At 47.0% G+C, this 22711-nt stretch overlaps 1 protein-coding gene across 1 annotated transcript in view; it reads right to left on the reverse strand.

Annotated features, from left to right (window-relative positions):
* Nucleotides 1-22711, reverse strand: part of ANO2 (anoctamin 2) — a 337925-nt gene that overhangs the window by 286992 nt on the left and 28222 nt on the right. The gene's annotated exons all lie outside the window — the stretch shown is intronic.

Consider the following 22711-nt stretch of genomic DNA (forward strand, 5'->3'; position numbering starts at 1 on the left):
TCCCTTCTACAGAATGATGAAACTGTTAACCTCAGAGTGCTGTAAGGACTCAGTGCGCCAACACATACGAAGCACCAACAGCAGAGTCTGTACCAGCAGAGTCTGTATGCACTCTGAAATTTAACTACTACTCTCAGCTAAAGCAGACTGGAGAGTTTGGATTTTGTCATTTATTACCATCACTACCGTAACACTGGATGGTGATTGTGTCTGTCTATGAAGTATAAGGGCTTCCCTGGTGGCTCAGCGGTAAAGAACCCGCCGGCCGATGCAGGAGCCACGAGTTTGATCCCTGGATCAGGAAGATGCCCTGAAGAAGAAAATGGCTACCCACTCCAGTATTCTTGCCTGGAGAATCCCATGGACAGAGGAGCCTGGAGGGCTACAGTTTGTAGGGTAGCAAAAGAGTCAGACATGACTGAGTAACAACAACAACAACATGAAGTATAAGGCACTGTGGTAGCCAGATGATGTGTGAGGCATTTCTGCTCTAATCTTTACAATAAGGGAAGTAGAACAATCCTTTTTAGATGAATAAACTGATGCTCAGAAAGGCTGAGTGCCTTATTCAGGATCACACAATAAGCAGTGGCACGGTCTAGGCTTCCACTTGGGTCTGTGAGCCGCTGTGCTTTTCTGTAATGCCACGCTGCCCCCTCTAGGGCAGGGACCGGCTCTGCTCCCCACTGTCTTACCAGCCCAAGCACAAGAGCGACTCAAATATGTGATGAGCTATTAATTCCCTAGACTCCCCAGGTGGCTTAGTGGTAAAGAATCCAGCTGCAATGCAGGAGAGCCAGGTTCGATCCCTGGGTGGGGAAGATCCCCTGGAGAAGGGAATGGCAACCCACTCCAGGATTTTTGCCTGGAGAATCCCATGGACACTACAGTCCATGGGGTCGCAAAAGAGTTAGACACGACTGAGCAATAACTCTTTCACTTCACTCTTTCACTTCTTTCACTTAATTCCCTAACTATAAATGCCCTGGATATCAACATTACTGACTTTCTCTTATGCTCAGTCCACACAACACAGATAACAAATACCCAAGACCAACAAAGCTAGACGGTGATCCTTAAATGAGCCCACAGATTTACAGGGGCATCACATCACATTTCCTCGCTGATTTTTGCAGCATCCTATGTGGACACGTACACTTGTGGAGGGCCTGCAAGAAGACATCAGTGTTTCCTCATCCTCCCCCGTTGGAAACACGTGGTCTGTCGTCCTTCAGTCACTATGTCTGACTCTTAGGTACCCCATGGACTGCAGCACGCCAGGCTCCTCTGTCCTTCACTATCTCCCAGAGTTTGCTCAGACTCATGTCTATTGTGTCAACAATGCTATCTAACCATCTCATCTTCTGCTGCCCCCTTCTCCTCCTGCCTTCATTCTTTGCCAGCATCTTTCCCAATGAGTCGGCTCTTCACATCAGGTGGCAAAGCACTGGAGCTCCACCTTTGACATGACCCAATATTAAATCTGTCTGCATGCCCTGCTCCCAGGGAGGAGGATGTGGGACAGAAGGGTAGAAGCAGCACCAGGGTCAGAGCCAAGGATCCAAGTAAAGCCAAGTCTATTATTCATCACTGTTTCTTCAAATAATCAAAGCATCAGATGGAGCTGCAGGCAGATCAGTATGAGATGACTGCACCCAAACAGAGCTAATTTCAGAACTCCTCATGTTTTCTAGTGGATTTCTCATGTGATAAGAGAGAAGAGAAAGTCTAAGCTAACAAGTGATGAGGATCTGTAGCTCAGATACAGAGCAGAAGAGGAGAACTTATCTGAGGGGCTTTGGAGGCAGGAGCAGCTCCTAAGTACTTTCCAGGTCGAGACTGTGGAGCACAAGGGTTACAGGGACAGAAGACCCCACCCCCGCCCCACTCCAGGAGCCCACTGTCTAGTGGGAACACAGACATGAAAGCAAAGTATCAGGACAGGTGCCGGGCACAATGGAAGTGGGGAGGAGGAGCCCAGGAGGTCAAGGAAGACTTCACAGGCGAGATGCCACTGGAGCCGAGACCACCAGCATGTCACTGGAGGGAAGGGTGTTCCCAGTAGAGGGCAGGGAGTGGGCAAAGGTCCGGAGGCAGAGGCAGTCTGGCAGGTGGTTTGGATGACTGGAACCTCAGGTGGGCATCTGGGGCACAGCCTGAGGGTGGAGATAAAGCGAAGATGTGGGGTTCATCATAGAAACCTGCTACAACATGCTTAAGAAGTGTGAAGTCTTCTTAGGTGCTTAGAAACCACTAAAGTTTGTTTTGTTTTGTTTTTACTGGAGTGCAATTGCTTTAAAATGTTGTGTTAGTTCCTGCTGTACAACAATGTCAATCAGCTATGCATGCTAAGTGGCTTCAGTTGTGTCTGACTCTTTGAGAGCCCATGGACTGTAGCCTGCCAGGCTCCTCTGTCCATAGGATTCTCCAGGCAACAATACTGGAGTGGGTTGCCACGTCCTCCTTCAGGGGATCTTCCTGACCCAGGAATCAAACCCGCGTCTCTTATGTCTCCTGCATTGGCAGGCGGGTTCTTTACCACTAGCGCCACCTGGGAAGCCCTGAATCAGCTATATGTAGACATATATCTCTTCCTTCTTGAGCCTCCCTCCCAGCCCTCATCCCACCCCTCTGGGTCATCATAGAGCCCCAAGCTGAGCTCCCTGTGGTCTACAGCAGCTTCCCACTAGCTCTCTACTTACACAAGGTATTGTTCATATGTCAGTGCCAGTCTCTCAATTTTCCCCACCCTCTCCTTCCCGGCTGTGTCCACATGTCTGTTCTGAACCTCTGCGCCTCTATTCCTGCCCTGCAAATAAGGAATTGGCTTGTTCAGATTTGCACCGACCTGACACAGCACACAGATGGCTGGAGGGGGCAGATGTGGGGTCCAGTTAAGAGATGCTGCAGTGATGCAAGGGGGGATGGTGGATGCTGGAGTTACGATGGCAGTGAGGGGAAGGTGCAGTGGAAACAGGTGTGAGAACTGGGCCTGACGTCATTTAGCACCCACGGGTGCGAGGGGAGGGGGAGCATCTGCAGAGGCTTCCCGATCCTGGCATGGTTGAGAAGGAAAACGATCAGGACAACCCCCAAGACAGGGAATCCTGAAGGTAAAGGTGTCACAGAGAAGATGCCGAGTTCATTTATGAGCACGTTGAGTTTTCAATGTTTCTGGACAACCAGGCATTTGTGGTAACAGGCTTCCCAAGTGGCTCAGTGGCAAAGAGCCCGCCTGCCAATGAAGGAGACACAGGTTCAATCCCTGAGTTGGGAAGAGTAGGAAATGGCAACCCACTCCAGTATTCTTTCTGGGAAACTCCATGGACGGAGGAGCCTGATAGGCTACAGTCCATGGGGTCGCAAGGAGTCAGACATGACTTAGCGACTAAGCAACAACAGGTATTGGTGGCCAGGAGACGACGTACAAGCAGGGAGCACATGACAGGAATGCAGGTTAAATCAGAATATTTGAAGGTCATCATACACAGGTAGATCATAACTTAGACACAATGACAGGGTCAACATTGCCCAGAAAGAGTGTTTAGAGTAGAAGAAGGGGAAAAGAAAACTAAAGACAGAACTCTGAGAACACTGATACTCCAATGGTATGCAGGAAGGAACACATGGACGAGAACAAGAAGGAGCAGACAGGCAAGGACAGTTCATGCCACAGCTCTGGAACCCTCAGCAAGAAAAACATCACGGAGGAAGAAGGGGTCAGCTGTGTCAAACGCAATAAGAAAGATCAAGTTAAAGAAAACAATGGAGGGACTTCCCTGGTGGTCCAGTGGTTAAGAATCCACCGTCCAATGCAAGGGACACGGGTTCAATCCCTAGTCAGGGAACGAAGATCCCACGTGCCTCGGGGCAACTAAGCCTGCCCCAAGTTACTGAATCCATGCCCCTCAACTAGACAGAAGCTGCACGCCACAAGTAAGACTCAACACAACTAAGACCAAAAATAAAAACATACTAAAAACAGAAAAAAACAGGGTTGGAATGGTCTTCTCTTTTCACTGAACAGAAACACCAAAAGAAATTAAATAATAAGGAGCAGGTTACCATAGTTCCTAGATTTTAACAGTTATTTGATAAATGACAGATGGATGGATGGATGGATGGATGGATATTGACTACCCCCAACTGAACCCACTGTCTGTATCAAAGATTGTATTTGCAAAGTTTCTATCCAGACACAGGTGACCTCAGGTCATCCTTTGAGATTAAGTTATACAGCATTCTATCTATAGCTCCAGAAAGAAAAAAGATCTGTATGGTCCACTGAATAACAAACAAACAAAAAAAAACTCATAGCTCTTTTAACAAGAAGGGTCTTCCAAAGGTCATCACATCTATCCCCCAGTCTCTGTCAAGAGCAATTTTTAAAACACACCATCCGTCACACAAAGCAACCCACCTACGCATACATCCAAATCAGCCTTTCCAGGAGGAAGGGAGGAGTGAGTTTGGTCTACCCTACCAGCTCTCGCATCTGGCCGCGGGAATGGAAAAACCCGTCATCGGCGTGGCTGCTGCCCCTGCAGCCAACAGCACGACTGCCGAGCCAAGTCTCTGGGAAATGCATCAGATCAAACTCAATGATCAATAATAAAATCAACAGCCTTCTCCAAGCCAAAGGGGTTGAAATTCAGAGGGGCAATCTTGTCATTTCTCCTGAGGCCATAAGCACACTCATTATTGTGAGACTTACAGCTTTAACTGATTCTTCGATGGAGGATAATGGAACAGAAGTCAAAGCTTTTGACTAGAGAAGAGGTCTGAGTCAGAAGAGTAATAATAAAATCACTAGCGGGGCTCGTGGACCCTTAGACAACACCTCCCAATCCCACCAGCTCTAACGAGAGAGAACAAACCACTTCCAAGGGTTAACCAATCAAACCAGAAAATCCAACCGCCGTACAGTTCAGCTGGAAGAATGTTCCTTTATTAAACAATGTGTCTGGAACACTTTCGGTCTCATTGTTCCATTCTAGGCTGGAGACTGAAGCTATGAAATAAATTAGCAATTTCAATAAGGTTCATCCTAGACTAACTCCACCGGCAATTAGAGACATCCTGGAGGTGGGGCTGAGGATGAAATTAACTCTTTCAGGCTATGGTTGAGGGTGAGGCAAAGAAAGATATCCAAATGGAAACTGCTATTGAGAGAGGAAGACTGAACACATGGAAAGTCTCTTTCTTCAGGGGTCTTTAAGAAAGGGAAGGAAAGCCACAGGTAAAACCATCTGGAGGTTCATATGGGGATTTCATGACGGCCGTCCCAGTCAACCCTGACCCTTATGGGGGCTGTTGCTGCAGCCTGTCACCTCTCTGACTATCCAAAAGAAACATCTCCCCCTCTCCAACCTGAGCTTTGATCGGGGTCCCAGATGTACCAGGAGGAGGCAGAGGTAAGCTTGCAGTCCACACTTTACAAAAAGGAAACTCAAGTTTTGGGTGACTCCCCAGGACCACTTGACGTCAGAACCTTCTACACTGTTCTATCTTCTCCACTTCTCAGGGAAGGGAATTTGGAAAGCCGTGGCGTTTAATGACACCTTCAAACAGAAAGGCCAGGTTCTGCACGCCTCCTCACGGGCAGGGAGTCAGGACTGCGCCAGTTTCAGGTCCTGGCCTGCCGGCTGGACCGAAGACATTCGCAGCTTGGTCAGACATCAGAGGGACTAGTGGCCAAAGAACCAGCGCCATGTGACGGGTCTTCTTTCCAAGGTTCAGAGGAAACCGACATCAAAGATGGGTCAGCCGTGAGCTGGGTGGTCTGAGCGAGCCATCTGGGAGGAGCAGACAAAGGGAGGAGCGGAGAGCGCCTGGTCGCCCACATCCCCACACAGAGCCGCCTTTGTTTTCCTGATTCAAAGCCCAGCAGCTGATGAAAGCCCCAAGAGACACGGGCTGGGTCAAGCCTTGCTCAGACCGGGGTCAAGGGCATTGCTGAGTGCTCTCCAGGGAGGGGTGTCTGCTGGAGAGGTTCTGGGCAGGAGGAAAGGAGAGGTAACAAGAGACATCCCCAAGCGGAGGATGCGGCTGAGAACTGGATGGGGAGCCAGGAACGCCAACAGGTGCACTGGACAGAGCCCCATCACTAGGGAGGATAAGCCCCCATCGCAGACCCTGCTGGAAACCCCTAAGGCCACTGACCCACACAGTTTTTCTAGTTTGAAGTCCCAAAGAGGCTCAGCCTGCCTTCCCTGGCTTCCTGTCCCTTCCCACTTAGGGAAGGGGCTGGAAACTGAGGTCAATTAGACACCTGAGGCTCAAGTACAGAGCCTACGTGAGCACAGTAGAGCGAGGGTCATCCAAGGAGGCAGACACCCATCCCCAAGGGCAGGTCCAGCCACTCTGCTGCCCCAGACCTGAGACACCATCTGCCCCAGGGCCGACTCGCAGATCCACAGCCACTCTGTGCAAACACTCACGGACATGGCACTTAGCTGTCTGTCTAGTACCCATCCTGAGGATTTTCTCTTGCTCGATCACTCGACCCATAGACAGGAAACACAGCACACACCCTTGGGCGGGTTTGTGCACGCGCGTGTGTTTGACGTCTGCTTGGCTGTCGGGTCCCCATCTGTCCTGCTGGGCACTCTCTCAGCTCCTAGGAGAGGCCCGGGGGGGGGGGCACATCCGGAATGGGAAGTCAGACCTTCAGGCCCCTGCTCGCCCACTGCCTGGAATCCGGGTCTTGACCAGACGTGCCTTTCTAGACCTTCCTTCTCTGTGAAATGTGGAGTCTGGATGAGTTAACTGATGTCATAGGTCATTTCTAGCTCTGACATTTTCTGGGGTAATTTAATGCACTTTAAACAGCGCCAGGCATGTATAATTACTAATTTGAATAGCTAATAGTTGACGGACTGTGGCCTTTCCCCTTAGCCAAAAGGTCTGAGTTCCCTAACATTGTGCCCCCATCCAGGGAGCTGGTTAAAGCAGTATATCTCACAAAGATTGGTGCCCTGTGAAGGCCCTGGGAGAAACAACAGGATGACACTTTCTGAATTTCAGCCCCCAGGTGGCAGGCTCGTCGCTAACCCCTTCCCATGCAACCTCTGACGTAATCCCCAACACCAGCCCTGGTAAGAAACTGAGAAAGAAATTGAGACACAAAAAAGCTTAAAATGTGGCCCAAGATCAGGCAGGTAGTAAAAAAAAAAAAAATGGAGATGCGAAACCTGGTCACCCACCCCCCAGACCCTGACCTCTTAACTCTGACATCACATGGCCAGGCTGCCAATAAATCAAAATAAGGGCACTTGGAATGCCTGTTAATCATCGAGGTGCCGGGTGACACCAGATAAAGCCAGCATGGGCAGTGATTCCTGCTGCTGCCACAGGACCTTGTAAAATTCATGAGAGAAGAGGATGAAATGATTCCCATCCACTAGGAGCGTATGGGCTTCAGACGCGTCACCCTTGCCCACCCAACCAGCCTCCTGTGCAGACTGCCTCCTCTCACCCCTGTCCAGCTGCTGGGGCTTCGAGAATCTCCCAGTGAAGAGCACTTGCTGCACTGGGGGTGGGGGAGGGGGGTTGCCAGGAGGGAGCAGGATGGGTGGCACAAGGTGGCCTGAGAGCCAGGTCAGATCACCAGGGCCCAAGGCCATCTCTTTCCTGGCCCAGGACAGCCGGCACTTTCCACACCATTCCAGAGGCAGAGAGCAGACAAGAGCAACTCCAACACCAGGAAACTGCTCCAGGGGCCCTGATGAAGGTGTCCAGTCCCTCCTTCTGGAAGGTGCCTTGGAAGGAAACGGCAATTATTTAGGACCTTGTCAACAGCCCATGCCGAGGACAACACGCCGCCGGGCCCGCAGATTGCTCTCAATCATCTGGACAGAAAACAGACCAAACAGAAATGGCAGGAAGCCAGCGGGGAGGTCCACAAGCCCACTCTCTCTCTCCCAGCTTGGGGAAAAAAAGAAGCACCCAGGGCAGAGCTGCCAGAGAGAAACGGAGGGCACCCCAAGGCATGACCACCACCTCCCTATCCGCCACCGTCAGAGCCATGTTCAAAAATCTGGTTCTGATTTGCTGCAGCCAGCCGTTGCCTGATTCCACCAAGAAAGCACTGCATTCTTGCTCCACTATTTCATCTCCCTCTGGTCCAGCCTGCTCTGGCCTCATGTCAGATTAATATTCTTATTCCGTGGAAGCCGGACAAAATTTCCTTTGGTGGGGTCAACCTCTCCAGTTGGCCCTGGCTGCCTGGAAGCTTACAAAGGCAGTGGCAGTCACCACCCGTTCCCCACTCCTGGGGTCCGGAAGCGTAAACACTCAGGGTGGCCCCTGACTCATATAGAAAGTTATTAGGAAGGAGTGAGGCTTTACAAGGTGTCAGAGCTTTCACCAAGCATCCATGCTAGGTGAGCCGATCTCACGGTTTTGCAGAAAGAGAGTAACAGAATAGAAAATGCACGAAAGAAACAGATGAGGCTCTGTCTGAGGTTCGTACACACTGAGTCTTGACAAAGTGTGTACGAACAAAGGCTAGACAAAGAGAAGTGGCTGTAGGAATGAAAGTGGAGATGATAACAGCAGTAATTAATATTTAAGGAGGTGGCTCAGACAGTAAATAATCTGCCTGCAACACAGGAGACCCGGGTTCGATCCCTGGGTCTGGAAGATCCCCTGGAGAAGGAAATGGCAACCCACTCCAGTATTCTTGCCTGGAGAATCCCATGGACAGAGGAGCCTGGCGGGCTACAGTCCATGGGGTCGCAAAGAGTCAGACAGGACTGAGTGACTAACATTTTCACTTTCTAACTACATCAGGCACTGTACTGAAGGATTTGAATGTATTATCTCATTTAAGTCTTCCAACGAACCCATCCAATAAACATTATTCTCATTCCCATTTTAAGAGATGGAAAAAAAAAAAAAAAGCAAGGCTAAGAAAGATCTGGTAACATGCCCAGGGCATAAATAAGTGATGGAGCTGAGACTTGGACCTAGGCAGCTGAAATCCAGAGTCCAAGTCCTTAACCACTGGGAAACTCCACCAGCACCACCTTTGAGCTCTTTGGAACGACCTTTGGAGCCATGCAGTCCTTAGCGAGTGATAACAAGGATGATGTGAGGACTGTTCACAGCTAGTTAAGATCCCTGACTAGTTCAGTCCTGCCTCCAACTGGTTGACAGCCCCTGCCTTACACAAATCGACAAATACTCAGGAAACGGAACACTCTTCCACCAAGGCTAATTCTATTCAAAGTCAAACCGAACTTCTTGTCTCTTTCTAGCAATCTGCGCCACTGCCCCTCTCCACAGCAGGAAAAATCAGAAGTAACTATAGGCACTTCCCTGGTGGTCCAGTGGTTAAGACTCCATGCTTCCAATGCCAGGGACGCAGGTTCGATTCCATGTCAGGGAACTAGGGTCCCACATACCATGTGGTGCAATCAAAAACAATGTGTTTTTTTTTTAATGAAGTAACTGCAGATCATGTCATCAGTGGTGCTCAGGAGAAGCCTGAGGTGGGTCAAGAGGATTGAGAAGGGTCTGATCTGCAATTTGGGACGTGCATTTTAGGAAAGAGGGCCCTAAACAGACAAGTCTTCTCAGGTCTTTCCCAGCCAACACATCTAAGCTGCCTTGACTCTCCAGTACATATCAGCACTTCCATGTTCACAGCTGCATCACTCACGTGAATTCAAGTTGGCAGCAACCCAACTGTCCACCGTCCATCATCAATGACAGGTGAATGGATAAAGCATGATACATGTACACAACAGTATATTTAGCCCTAGACACGGAAGGGAATTTTGACACATGCTACAACATGGATGAACCCTCACGACATCATGCTAAGTGAAATAAGAGGACACAAAAGGACAGTCATGAAAGAATATATATTGTATGATTCTGCTTCTCTGAGGTGCCCAGAGTAGTCAGGTTTACAGAGACAGAAAGCAGAATGAAGGTGGGGAAGAGGAGTGGCTGAGGAGTCAGTGTTTCACATGGACAGAATTTTAGTTGGAGATGGATGTTGGTGAGGGGTGCACAAGAGTGTGAATGCACTTGATTCCATCCAACTGTACACATAAAAATGGTTAGAATGGTGCATTTTAATGTGATTTAAAACTGCACATATAGGGTTTACCTGGTGGCCCAGTGGTAAAGAATCTGCCTGCCAGTGCGGGAGACACAGGTTCCATCCCTAATCAAGGAAGAATCCCACATGCCATGGAGCAACTAAGCCCCTGGGCATCACAACTGCCAAGCCTGTGCCCTCGAGCCCACGATCACCATCAAGAGAAGCCTCCACAATGAGAAGTCCACACATACCAACTGGAGAGCAGCCCCTGCTCGCCACAGCTAGAAAAAAGCCTGCGTAGCAACGAAGACCCAGCACAGCCAAACATAAATAAATTGTTTTTTAAAAATTGCACATATAATATGTGTGTCTATGTCATTCAAAAATGTATTTTATTTATTTAACCATGATAAAATCCACAGTAAATGTATCTCTTGAATCTACTAATATTTAAGAATTAGGCTTGACTCCTGAAAAAATAAAGCAGAGAGAAGTAAGAAATTAATAAAATTCACAGATGGAAAAGAGCTGCAGTCATGAGCCTCAAACCCTGATGAAACATAATGACGGATTCACTGAAATATGGTAAAGTGAAAGTTAAATCTTCCAATATTAAATTATTTAAGTGAGAAACCCTACCTGACAGAGAAGCACCTTCAGTAAAAATGTATAATTCAAGGCAGATCAGTCGGGGGGTGCCTGAGAAACCACTGCTTCCTTGACAGGGCTTGTGCCCCTGGGGGCCAGGCCCACTCCTCTGCAGACATTGCCCCCCATGTCCAGGGGGATGGGGGGCGACTATCCTGGGACATCAATGAGCCATATCACTGAGCCTCAACTGGATTTTTCTTCAGTCTTCTGTCTTAGTCATTCAACTGATATTTTACGTGCACCTTCTCTGTGCCAAGGGCATCCCTTGTGGCTCAGCTGGTAAAGAATCATCCTGCAATGTGGGAGACCTAGGTTCGATCTCTAGGTAGGGAAGATCCCTTGGAGAAGGGACTGGCTACCCACTCCAGTATTCTGGCCTGGAAAATTCCATGGACTGTACAGTCCATGGAGTCGCAAAGAGTCTGAGCGACTTTCACTTTCACTGTCTCTGTGCCCAGCGCTGTGTGAAGCTCTAGAGGGAAGGAAAGGGAAGTAGAAGAAGCAGAAGAACTAGTTTTTTGAGCCCCTGCAGTCGGCCAGGCACAGTCGAAGCCCTTCTCAAGCATCACCTCCTGGAACCTCACAGAAGCTCCGTGGCACGGACACTGCTGTTGTATCCACTTTTTTATCTTTATCATTCATGAAAATGCTTAAGAGAAAGAAAATGCGCAGCAGGTATTGAATCCAGGAAAGTGAATCCAGGTCTGTCTGGTCCCAAAGCACGAGCGCTTCCCCACGATTCTACGATGCTCAAGCCTGGAGCTGCAGAGATAGGCTCCTCAAGAGTGATCCCCGCCCTGGAAGAGTTTACACGTGGCTGGGGCAGTAAGAGAAATGAGCAGTCACATTCTAAGAAGAGACTTACAAAGATATGGGCTCAGGGGGAAGCACCTGGAAGCCCAGGCAAGAGGACTCAGGACAGCTCCACAAGACGCAGAAACTGTAAGGTAAGTATCTCTCTTTTATTTTTGGCTTTTTGAACTTTTTATTTTATATTAGGGTACAGCCGATTAACAATGTCGTGACAGTTTCAGGTGAACAGCAAAGGGACTCAGTCATACATATACATGTATCCATTCTCTGCTAAACTCCCCTCCCGCCCAGGCTGCCACATAACATTGAGCAGAGTTCCCTGTGCTGTAGAGTAGGTCCTTGTTGGTTATCCACTTTAAATATAACAGTGTGTACACATCCATCCCAAACTCCCTAACTGTCCCTTCCCCCATCCGCGTCTTTATCACCTTCCCCAGTCTCTGGCTCTCCTGGGTGCCAGGACAACGTGCCCTCTTCTCTACACAGCCCTCTGTGCCACATTGAGAGGGCTGCACATGGCTGGGTATGCTGGCCATCAGATGGACAATCAACCCAGGAATGACAGAGTGGGGCTCCCAAGTAGAGGCAACTGAAGGAGATGTAAATTCCCCTTTAAAGAGGGTGGTCTCTCTTTATAGCTTATAGAATTTCACTTGGCAGAGTGCCCCCTCCAAGGTTCTTTATTGCCTCCTGGTGGACAGGAGGATTCATGGCATGTGTGCAAATAATGCAGGCTCCTAGGGAGAAGAGTTCAGAAATGAAAGACAATCAGAGGCAATGTGTCTGTGGACAAGCAGATGCTCAGATGGAAAATAAGGCTCATCAGGTATATGCCTCCTCTGTTCTGCGTGGCCCCTGGGGCTTAAAATTCCACTCTTTCTTTTTTTTTTCTGCCCAGACCTGTGGCTTGGGGAAACCAGTTCTGCCCAGAGGTGACAATTCCCACCAGCACTGAGTCCTTGGCAGCATGGAAAATTCCCCCCAGGGCTCTAGGTAAGTGGCAAGGCCTCTTGTGGCTACAGAGCTCATTCCTCAAGTCTGGCAACTGCTCTGAGATGCTGACAGCCTCATGCCAGTCCACAGGTCAGAGCAAAATGCTCTCCAAGCTGGTCGCTCTGGAAGTCTCGGGTAATGGAATAAGACCCTATGAGAAGCCTTTGGGACCCCACCAAAAGAGGACCTTCCCCCCAAAGCCCAAGGCAGAGGTGCACATGTCAGAACAGTTTAATAGACCGCTCTGTCTTTATAAATACTCTAATCTGAAGTTATTCTTGAGCAGCTCTGTTCTGAGACAAGCAGTATCAGCCTCACCTGGGGATGTGTTAGGAGTACAGATTCCCAGGCCCCACCCGAGACTCACTGAATCAGCAACGCTCAGGGTAGGAACCAGAACTCTGTGTTTTCAACAAGCCCTCCAGGAATTCTAGTTCTAGGCAAGATGAAGCAAGCACACACCCTGTGTCTTTCCTTCTGAATGCAGCTACAAAACCTGAACAGATGGCATAGAGTGGTAATTTGAGAATTCTGGAGAGTAAACAGTAGCAGGCACTTGGAGAAAGGAGAATGGAATTTCAACTAATACCAAACTGATATGTCTTTCTTCTTCCTCCAGCATGCCCCCACGTAGACCCAAGGCAGTTCAAAATCAGAAATAAGGGTCATTAGAGCAGATAGAAACAGCCCCAGTAGAAAGCTTCAAAGTCTGGCTGGAGAAATAACAAGAGTCTCTTAACACTCAGAGAGAATGGAAGCAAGCCTCCATTTTTTTCGTTTCCTCCATTCTTTTGCATCCTATCCCCCAAGTCCCTAGCTGGGAGATGGTGATGCACAGGGAGGCCTGGAGTGCTGCGATTCATGGGGTCGCAAAGAGTCAGACACGACTGAGCGACTGAACTGAACTGAGCAGAGGAGCTGGCCCCCCATGAAGATGGAGCAAACTCCTATTTCTTTTTCTCCCTTTCCATCCTCCCACGACTCAGCCCCATGTACACCGGAGCAATTGTAAGGAGTATGCCACAGAGGAGAGTAAATGAGTCCAAGGTTGGTTAGAGGATGACAAAGGGGTTCCTGGCAAGCTAGAAGGTACTAGGAAGACCGTGGAGAGCGAAGGGCTTAGCAAAGTGACTCCATAAAGCTCTTCACAAATCCTTGGCTACCCCCGAGCTGCACATGCACCAATCTGGCCCTCAAGAGCACAGTACATTCTTTAAAACTCAACTCTGGTGGACCATTGCCCATGTCCCAAACTGGCCACTCAGTAGCTTCTACAGGACAAAGTCAAATAGCACAAGGCTTTGAAAATGACTCTGATATTGAAACCATGACCCACAGAAGGCTGGTCAGAACTTGTAGCCTGAACCCAAGCAGACCAATTGCCTGCTAAAACACAAATAGGATTCAAACAAGACCCAGAGTCTTAACACATTGAAAATATCCAGGATACAGTCTAAAACTGCTGAGCGTTCAAAGACCCAGGAAATCCCTTTATGGGAAAAGACAATTCACATATGCCCACTCTGAGATGATAAAGATACTTGAAATAGCCAACAAACATTTTAAAATAGTATAAAAATGCCTCAAGAAATACGGGCAAACACTCTTGAAATAAATAAAAGAGATAGAAATTCTCAATCAAGAAACAGAATGCATCAAATGAATCAAAGAGGAACTTTGAAACTGAAAATTGAATACAATAACTGAAATTACAAGCCCACTGATAGACTCAATAGAGAATGCAGGTGACTAAAGAGTCAGTGAACTTGAAGAAATCAATAGAAACTATCCAATCTGAACACAAATAAAAAAAGGTGGAGAATGACAAACTGAACCTCAAAAAATCTGTGCAAAAAGATCTTACAGTGATGCATTGCACCTCCAGAAAGACAGAAGACTTTGTACAGTGCAGGAAAAAAAATTGAGAATATAATAATGGAAAACTTCCTCCCAAATTCTGTGAAACATATAAACCTACAGATTCAATAAGTTGAGCAAATCCCAAATGAAATAAACCCGAAGAAATCCACACCCCAATACATTATAATCAAACTGTTGAAAACTAATGACAGAAACAAAAACATGTTGAAAGCAGCCAAAAATAAACAGAAAATCATGATTCGAATGAGTAAAGATTTCTTATCAGGAACCGCAGAGGCCAGAAGGTAGCAGAACATTTGAAAATGCTGCTAAGTCGCTTCAGTCGTGTCCGACTCTGTGCGACCCCATAGACAGCAGCCCACCAGGCTCCACCGTCCCTGGGATTCTCCAGGCAAGAACACTGGAGTGGGTTGCCATATGCTAAATGAAAGGAATTGTCAACTTAGAATTCCACATCTTGTGAAAATATCATTCAGGAATGAAGGTAAAACAAAAGCTTTTCAGATGAAGGAAAACTAAGATAATTTATTGCCAACAGACTTTCTCTAAAAGAATTGCTAAAGGAAATTCTTCAGAGAGAGGGAAATGACACCAAAAGGAAAGTTAGAACATCAGAAATTAAGAGCGAACCACAAAAATGGTAAATATCTGGGTAAGAGTCCTTTGAAACATACTTGACAGTTAAAAGTAAAAATTGTAACACTTCTGGGACCTTCCTGGTGGTCCACTGGTTAAGAATCCACCTTCCAACATGGGACAGGAGTTCCATTCCTGGTCAGAGAACTAAGATCCCACATGTGTGTGTGTGTGGGGGGGGGGGGGGGGGGGCAGGTGTGCATGCATGCGCTCAGTCACATTCAACTTTTTGTGACCCCATGGACTGTACCCTGCCAGGCTCCTCTGTCCATGGGGTTTTCCAGGCAACAGTATCGGAGCTAGTTGCCATTTCCTCCTCCAGGGCATCGGGCTAACCAGTGATCGAATCCGAGTCTTCTGCATCGGCAGGCAGATTCTTTACCACTAGCACCACCTGGGAAGCCCTAGACCCCACATGCTGCAGGGCAACTAAACCCACAGGCAGCAGCTAGAGAAAGCGAGCATGCCTCAGTGAAGACCCACCACAGCCAAAAAATACATAAATAAGCTGAAAGACTAAAACATTTCTGATGTTTTTCAATTATGTAGCCATAACATATAAGAAAACTAGGAGACAAAATATTAAAAGTAAAGGAATTCATACAGTGGGAAGACTTGTACAATCCATTTGAAGTGGTAAAATACTGATTCTACGTTGACTGTGGGGACTTCCCTGGCAGTCCAGTGGTTAAGACTTTGCCTCCCAATGCAAGGGGTGCAGGTTCAATCCCTGGTTGGGGAGCTAAGATCGCACATGCCTCTTGGCCAAAAAAAAAAAAAAAAGTAAAATAGAAGCAATATTACAACAAATTCAATAAAGACTAAAAATTATCCACATCAAAAAAAAAATCTTAAAAAATAAAATACGTCAACTGTGAAAAAATAAGTACGTCTACTGTAATTCCCAGAGTAGCCACTACTAAAACCATACAAGAAATACATCCATAAACAAATTTTGTAGGTCACTCTGAGACCCACTGGACTACAAAAAAAAAGAACTTTACATTTAATTGAAATCCTGATTAGTATTCCGGAGAAGGCAATGGCACCCCACTCCAGTACTCTTGGTTGGAAAATCCCATGGACGGAGAAGCCTGGTAGGGGTCGCTGAGAGTCAGACACGACTGAGCGACTTCACTTTCACTTTTCACTTTCATGCATTGGAGAAGGAAATGGCAAGCCACTCCAGTGTTCTTGCCTGGAGAATCCCAGGGATGGGGGAGCCTGGTGGGCTGCCATCTATGGGGTCGCACAGAGTCGGACACGACTGAAGTGACTTAGTAGCAGCAGATTAGTATTCACTTATGATACTGAAACTCCAAATTAAAGAGATATAGGGAACTAATCTGGCCTAGAAAAGATCTCAAGTGAGCATGAGAAGCTTCGGGGGAAAGCAGAGGGCCTAAGAAATAAGCAAATAATTAGAATTGCTCCTCAATCCCACAGTAGAGTAAAAGTAAAGCTCAGTCCCTTGCCCAGACTTGCTATCAAGGCTAGAGACTGGAACTTGAACCTCTAGGGCTTTGACAGTTTCACCAGTGTTCTTTGAGAAGGGACTCTGACGGAAAAAATTGAGGGGCCTACTGTTCACCAATTGTGGTGGGAAAAATTCACCTGTGCCTTCATTTTCCCCTTCTTTCAAGCCCCATCATTCTAGAAGGTCAGAATGAAGATGAACACACGGAATCCAAAGTTGAGAGGTGATTCACAGAAACCTATGTGGGTTGACAACTAACATTTTGTAGGGATGTTGGTGGTGGTGGTGGTGTTGGTGTTTAGTTGCTCATTCGTGTCTCTTTTGCAACCCCATGGATTACAGTCCACCAGGCTCCTCTGTCCATGAGATTCTCCAGGCAAGAATACCGGAGTAGGTAGCCATGCCCTTCTCCAGGGGATCTTCCTGACTCAGAGATCGAACCCGGGTCTCTTGCATTGCAGACAGATTCTTCACTGTCTGAGCCACCAGGGAAGCCCTTGTAGGATATTACCTGTCTCTGAAGAGAAAAACAAAGAAATTTTCAGAAATAATTCAAGGAATTCTCTCAACTGGCTTATGAAGGGCAACAGTTTCCCCCAAGTTAGTGACTGCTGGCAACTGAATCTCAAAGAAATTAAATCCCTCGTCTGAAACCCCAACTGATGTGGGTGCAGAGAGAAGAGGTAGCAGGGTTTAAAAAAATCTGAATTAAAATAATTCAGGAAGAGATCCCTTAAGGAAAAATTCTGATTGAGATAATCTATGATCTTCAAATCCAAAGAAAATTCTGGTTGGAGATGTAAATTTGGGAGATCTCTTACCATAGAGATGACAACTGAAATGTTGGAAATAAATCATCTTGATAACAACTATAAAATGAGATGACTTTCCTAGTGGTTCAGTGGTTAAAAATCTGCCTTGCCATGCAAAGGATACTGGTTCGCTCCCAGTGTCCGGGGATCTGGTCTGGAACTGGACTTCCACTGGTCAGGGAAGCAAGATCCCACATGCTTCAGAGCAACTAGGCCCATGCTGTAACTATGAAGCCTGCATGTCACAACTAGAGAGCCTGTGTGCTGGCACAAAAAACCCCACGGGACATAATGAAGATCCTGCATGCCGCAGCTAAGACCCGATGCTGCCAAAGTTGATTTTTAAAAAGCTGTATAAAGAGAAAAGAAGGGCCTAGAAGTGAACTCTGAAGAAGCTCAACATTTAAAAATCAGATGGAGCAGAACAGCCCAGCCAAGAAGACCTGGTAGCGGCCAGGGAAGCAGGGGGAAAACCGAGCAAGTTTGGCATCAGGAAGATGATGTGCCAAAGAGGAAGGAATGGTCAGCTGTGCTGAATGCGGCTAAAAGGTTAAGGAAGCCAAGACCTGAAACATTTCTGTTAGGCTAAGAACCAACTGGAGAATGGAGGTCATCTATCCATGAGCATTTGGAGCAGAGAGATGGGAACAAAGGCAGATTGAAGGAATTTGACTAAGAGACTAAAACATGGAAGTAGTAAGTAAAAATAACCTTGTAAGTGTGAGATAATTATTATAAAATGCAGTGGTTAAGATGATGAGGTATTACAGACATCCCAAGGTTCGTTTTTGTTGTTCAGTCACTAACTCATGTCTGACCCTTTGCAACCTCATGGACTGCAGCACGCCCGGCTGCCCTGTCCAAGGTTCACAGAAGCACTATGTACCATAGCCAAGACATGGAAGTGACCTAAAGTCCATCAGCAGAGGAATGGATAAAGAAGCTGTGGTGCATACATACAACGGAATATTACTCGGCCATAAAAAGGACAAATATTACTATTTGCAGCAACATGGACACAATTAGAGATGATCACCCTAAGTGAAATAAGTCAGAAAGGGAATAACAAATACCGTATGATATCACTTATATGTGGATCTAAAATAATGACACAGAATGAACTTATCTACAAAACAGACTCATGGATAGAGAGCAGGCTTGTGGTTGCCAAGGGGAGGGGTATGGGGAGGGAAGAACTGCGAGTTTGGGATGAGCAGATGCAAACTGTTATACAGGATGGATAAAGAACAAGGCCCTACCGTATGGCACAGGAAACTGTATTCAATATCCTGTAATAAACATAGTGGAAAATATGAAAAAGAATGTTTATATGCATGTCACTGAGTCACTGTGCTATACAGCAGGGATTGGTACAATACTGTGAATCAACTATACTTCAATAAAAAATTAAAAGGTGATAAAATATTATCACAAGGGGAGTCAAACTGACTAATGGAATAGATGGCAGTTAACACTGCAAAGCCGTGAAGGAGTGTAGCCCTCTCAGTAAATGATGGTGGATCACTTGGGAGAAAATACTATTGACTCACACATCATGCCACATACACACAAAAGTATCAGTCTTATGTGGACTGCAGACGGAAGTGTGCAGAGGTTAACCGATAAAGATAACACTGAACAGTGTGCCTGGGATAGGTGATGGTTTCATCAACAGAACACAAAAACCACTAATCACAAAGAAAAAAGATCAATTAATGGAACTAAAATAAAATTAAGATACCACCAAAATACATCATTAAAGAGTGAAAAGGAAAACTACAGAATGGAAAGAAGATATCTGCAAGACAGATATTCAACACGAGACTGATGCCAAGAACATATGAAGAACTCTTTCAAACCAAGAAGGAAAAGGCAGACCACCCATCTTTCTAAAAAGTCAAAAGATGTATAAAATAGATAACTAATGAGAACCTACTGTACAGCACTGGGAACTCTACTCAGTGCTCTGTGGTGACCAAAATGGGAAGGAAATTCAAACACGAGGGGATATGTGTACACATATAGCTGGTTCACTTTGCTGTACAGCAGAAACTAACATGACATTGTAAAGCAAATATTGTTCATTGTTGTTCAGTTGCTCAGTCATGTCTGACTCTTTGTGACCTTGCGGACTGTAGCCCACCAGGCACCTCTGTCCAGTGGGATTTCCCAGGTAAGAATACTGGAGTGGGTTGCCATTTCCTTCTCCAGGGGATCTTCCCAACCCAGGGATCAAACCCAGGTCTCCTACAACAGCAGGTGGACTCTTTACCAGCGAGCCACAGGGAAGCCCAAAGTAACTATACTTCCAATTAAAAAAAAAAAAAAAGTAATCAAAAGACTTGAACAAGCACTTTAGAAAAGAGGACATCCAAATGACTGGGGAAAAAAAACATATGAAAAGGTTTTCATCTCATTCAGTGTCAAGGAATACAAATTAAAACCACACTAACACACAATATTGTAAATCAACTATATCCAATAAAAAATTATCTTTTTTGAAAGGTGATTTACCATTTAAAAAGAAAGCACTGAGAAAAACCATTATACATGCACCAGAAAGGCTGAAATTTAAATGACTGACTCTACCAGGTGTTGACAAGCATGTGAAGAAACTAGAACTCTCATACACTAATGGGGATTATACATTAGTACAAACTCTCTACTAAAGCTAACCATATGCACATTATATGACCAGCAGTTCTGCTCCTAAGTGTTTGCCCATCAGAAATGCATTCACCAAAAGACTTGTAAAAAAAAGTTCACAGCAACACTGTTCATAATAACCTAAAACAGGAAACAACCCTAATATCCATCCACCACAGAAAGAATAAGTAAACCAGTACACTCAAGAAAACAAAATAGGCACCATAGAATAATAAATAAACCACCAGTGGGTAAAGAATCCGCCTGCAATGCAGGAGACACAGGAGACATAGGTTCAATCCCTGAGTCGGAAAGATCCTCTGGAGAAGGAAATGGCAGCCCACTTCAGTATTCGTGCCTGGAGAATCCCATGGACAGAGGAGCCTGGCGGGCTACAGTCCACAGGGGCGCAAAGAGTGGAAACGACTAAGTACACAGGCTGGCAACGAAAACAGACAAACTTCATACACTTAACGTTGAGCAAAAAAGCAAACACAAACTATATACTGGGTGAGTCCATTTGCATAAAGTTCAAACTCCTGTGTGACGCTACAAGTCAGCACGGTCACGACCTCTGGATGAGGACCCATGACTGGGCAGAGGCCCAGTGGGTATTTCTTGGGGTGGGGAGAGCTGGAAAGGTTCAAAGTCTTCATCTGGATTGGCAGTACATGAGTGTATCCACTTAGCGATACATCATCAAGTTGTACACTGACAATGTGTGCATGTTTCTGATACACATTACATCGTAAAGAGCTCCAAAAACAGGGAATGCAAAGATCCCTAGGATTCCAGACACGCATTCCTAAGCCCCAGCAGACCCCCAGAGCAACCTGTCTGCAGGACAGTGAGTCCCTTCCCCCTGCACAGTGGTCCTTGAGGTCATCCATGTGGGTTCCTGTGTTTCTATGTGGCTTGGGTATGCGTGTCTTCCCTAGTGGTGGCAGGGGGAACGCCTAGCGGCACAAGGGTATGTGTGTTTCAAGCTGCAGCTGTTTATTTCCACAGATAAACTTTAAAGCCATCAGCATCTTCTGAGGAAGCCTCCTCACAAACACATGTTTGGGAAACTCCACGGCCTTGGCAGGGTGGGGAAGAAGAGACTTGGGCAAGTGGCAGGTTGCTGAAATTCCATTTTTAGTGGTCCTCTCTGCCACTCAAGTTCTAAAGAGTTCTTGGGAGAAGCACCCAACTCACTCCCCATTCACACCTCTGTGTTTCAAATGAGTGATGGGAACCCAGAGCCCTGGGAGGCCAGAGAGGTATCAGACCCCCAATCTTGTCTTGGAGCTCTGGTTCCAGGTAGAGAGTGAGGGAAGATGCAGGCAGAGAGGGTTGTGTGATACGCATCCATTCCTGAGCCCCTCCTGGTCACAGAAGACTTCACTTTCCATGCCCAATACTCAGCACCCCTCTACAGGGCAGAGGGTGCGAGCATGCTAAATCGTTTCAGTCGTGTCTGACTCTGTGACCCTACGGACCATAACCTGCCAGGCTCCTCTGTCCGTGGGATTCTCCAGGCACGAATACTGGAGTGGATAGCCATTTCTCTCTTCAGGGGATCTTCCCCACCCAGGGATCGAATTGAAGTCTCTTATTTCTCCTGCATTTGTAGGCGGGTTCTTTACCTCTAGTGCCACCAGGGAAGCCCCTACAGGGCAGAGAATGACTGGTAATGATTTTGTGGACTTGAGAAAGTTCCTGAATATCCAAAGGTCTCCTTCTGTAAAGTGAGATGAGCAGCAGAGGTAAAGAATCCACCTGCCAATGCGGGAGAAATAGGTTCGATGCCTGATCTGGGAAGATCCCACAAACCACGGAGCGATTAAGCCCATGCACCACAACTACTGAGCCTGTGCTCTGGAGCCCATGCTTTGTGCCAAGAGAGGCCACCTAAATGAGAAGCCCGCACACCAAAACTGGAGAATATCCTCCACTCGCCACAAGAGAAAAACTTGCACAGCAACGAAGACCCAGCACAGCCAAAAATAAATAAAATTAAAATTAAAAAAAAGAAAATGAGACAAGCAGGAAAGACACTCGAAGGTCCCTTCCAACTCTTGACTTTCTGAGTCATCAGGGCTGACAATAAAATCAGATAGAAAACAAACAAAATAATTCTCCCTTTTCCAAAAGACGTGGGGGAGCATCCACATTCACTCTGCATTTAACTTGTGGCCCCTGCCATCCTGGGTTAGCCCCCTCCCCGGACAGGAAATGGCCCCGATCCCCTCTTCTGGGGCTCCTTGCTTCCTCTGCTGAGTATTTAATTAGAACTGGCGATGGCTGTTTGGAAAGAGCCGAGGCCAAGAGGGCAGGAAGGCGTCTCCTTGTTCCTGGCCCAGGAGATGTGAGCCGGCGAGCAGCTGGGACAGGCTTGGTCTCCGTCGCCCCCCTGCTGGCAGCGCCTGATGGCTTTCCGTGCTCATCAATTCAGACGTTCTCCTGGGGAGTCCCTGACTTCGCATTGGGTGGGGCCCCTCTCAGCAGGAGAGCCGACTCTCCCCACCCCACTCCCTTCAGAGTCTGCCTTCCTAAGGCTGGAAACCCATGTCTCTGGGTCCAGCGAGCCTGCAGCAGCGGCTGCAAAAGGGACCTGGAGATGTTAGCAAAGCCGGGCAGGAAGTAACAACGAGCAGATTCAACCTGGAAAAATGCAGTCGTTGCATCTGGGGATAAATAACCAGAAACACAAATACTCAGGTGGGAGGGAGAAGCCTGGAACAGGAAGAGGCCAGACGGCACTTG

This window comes from Bubalus kerabau, chromosome 1 (genome assembly GCF_029407905.1).
Source record: "Bubalus kerabau isolate K-KA32 ecotype Philippines breed swamp buffalo chromosome 1, PCC_UOA_SB_1v2, whole genome shotgun sequence".
NCBI lineage: Eukaryota > Metazoa > Chordata > Mammalia > Artiodactyla > Bovidae > Bubalus > Bubalus kerabau.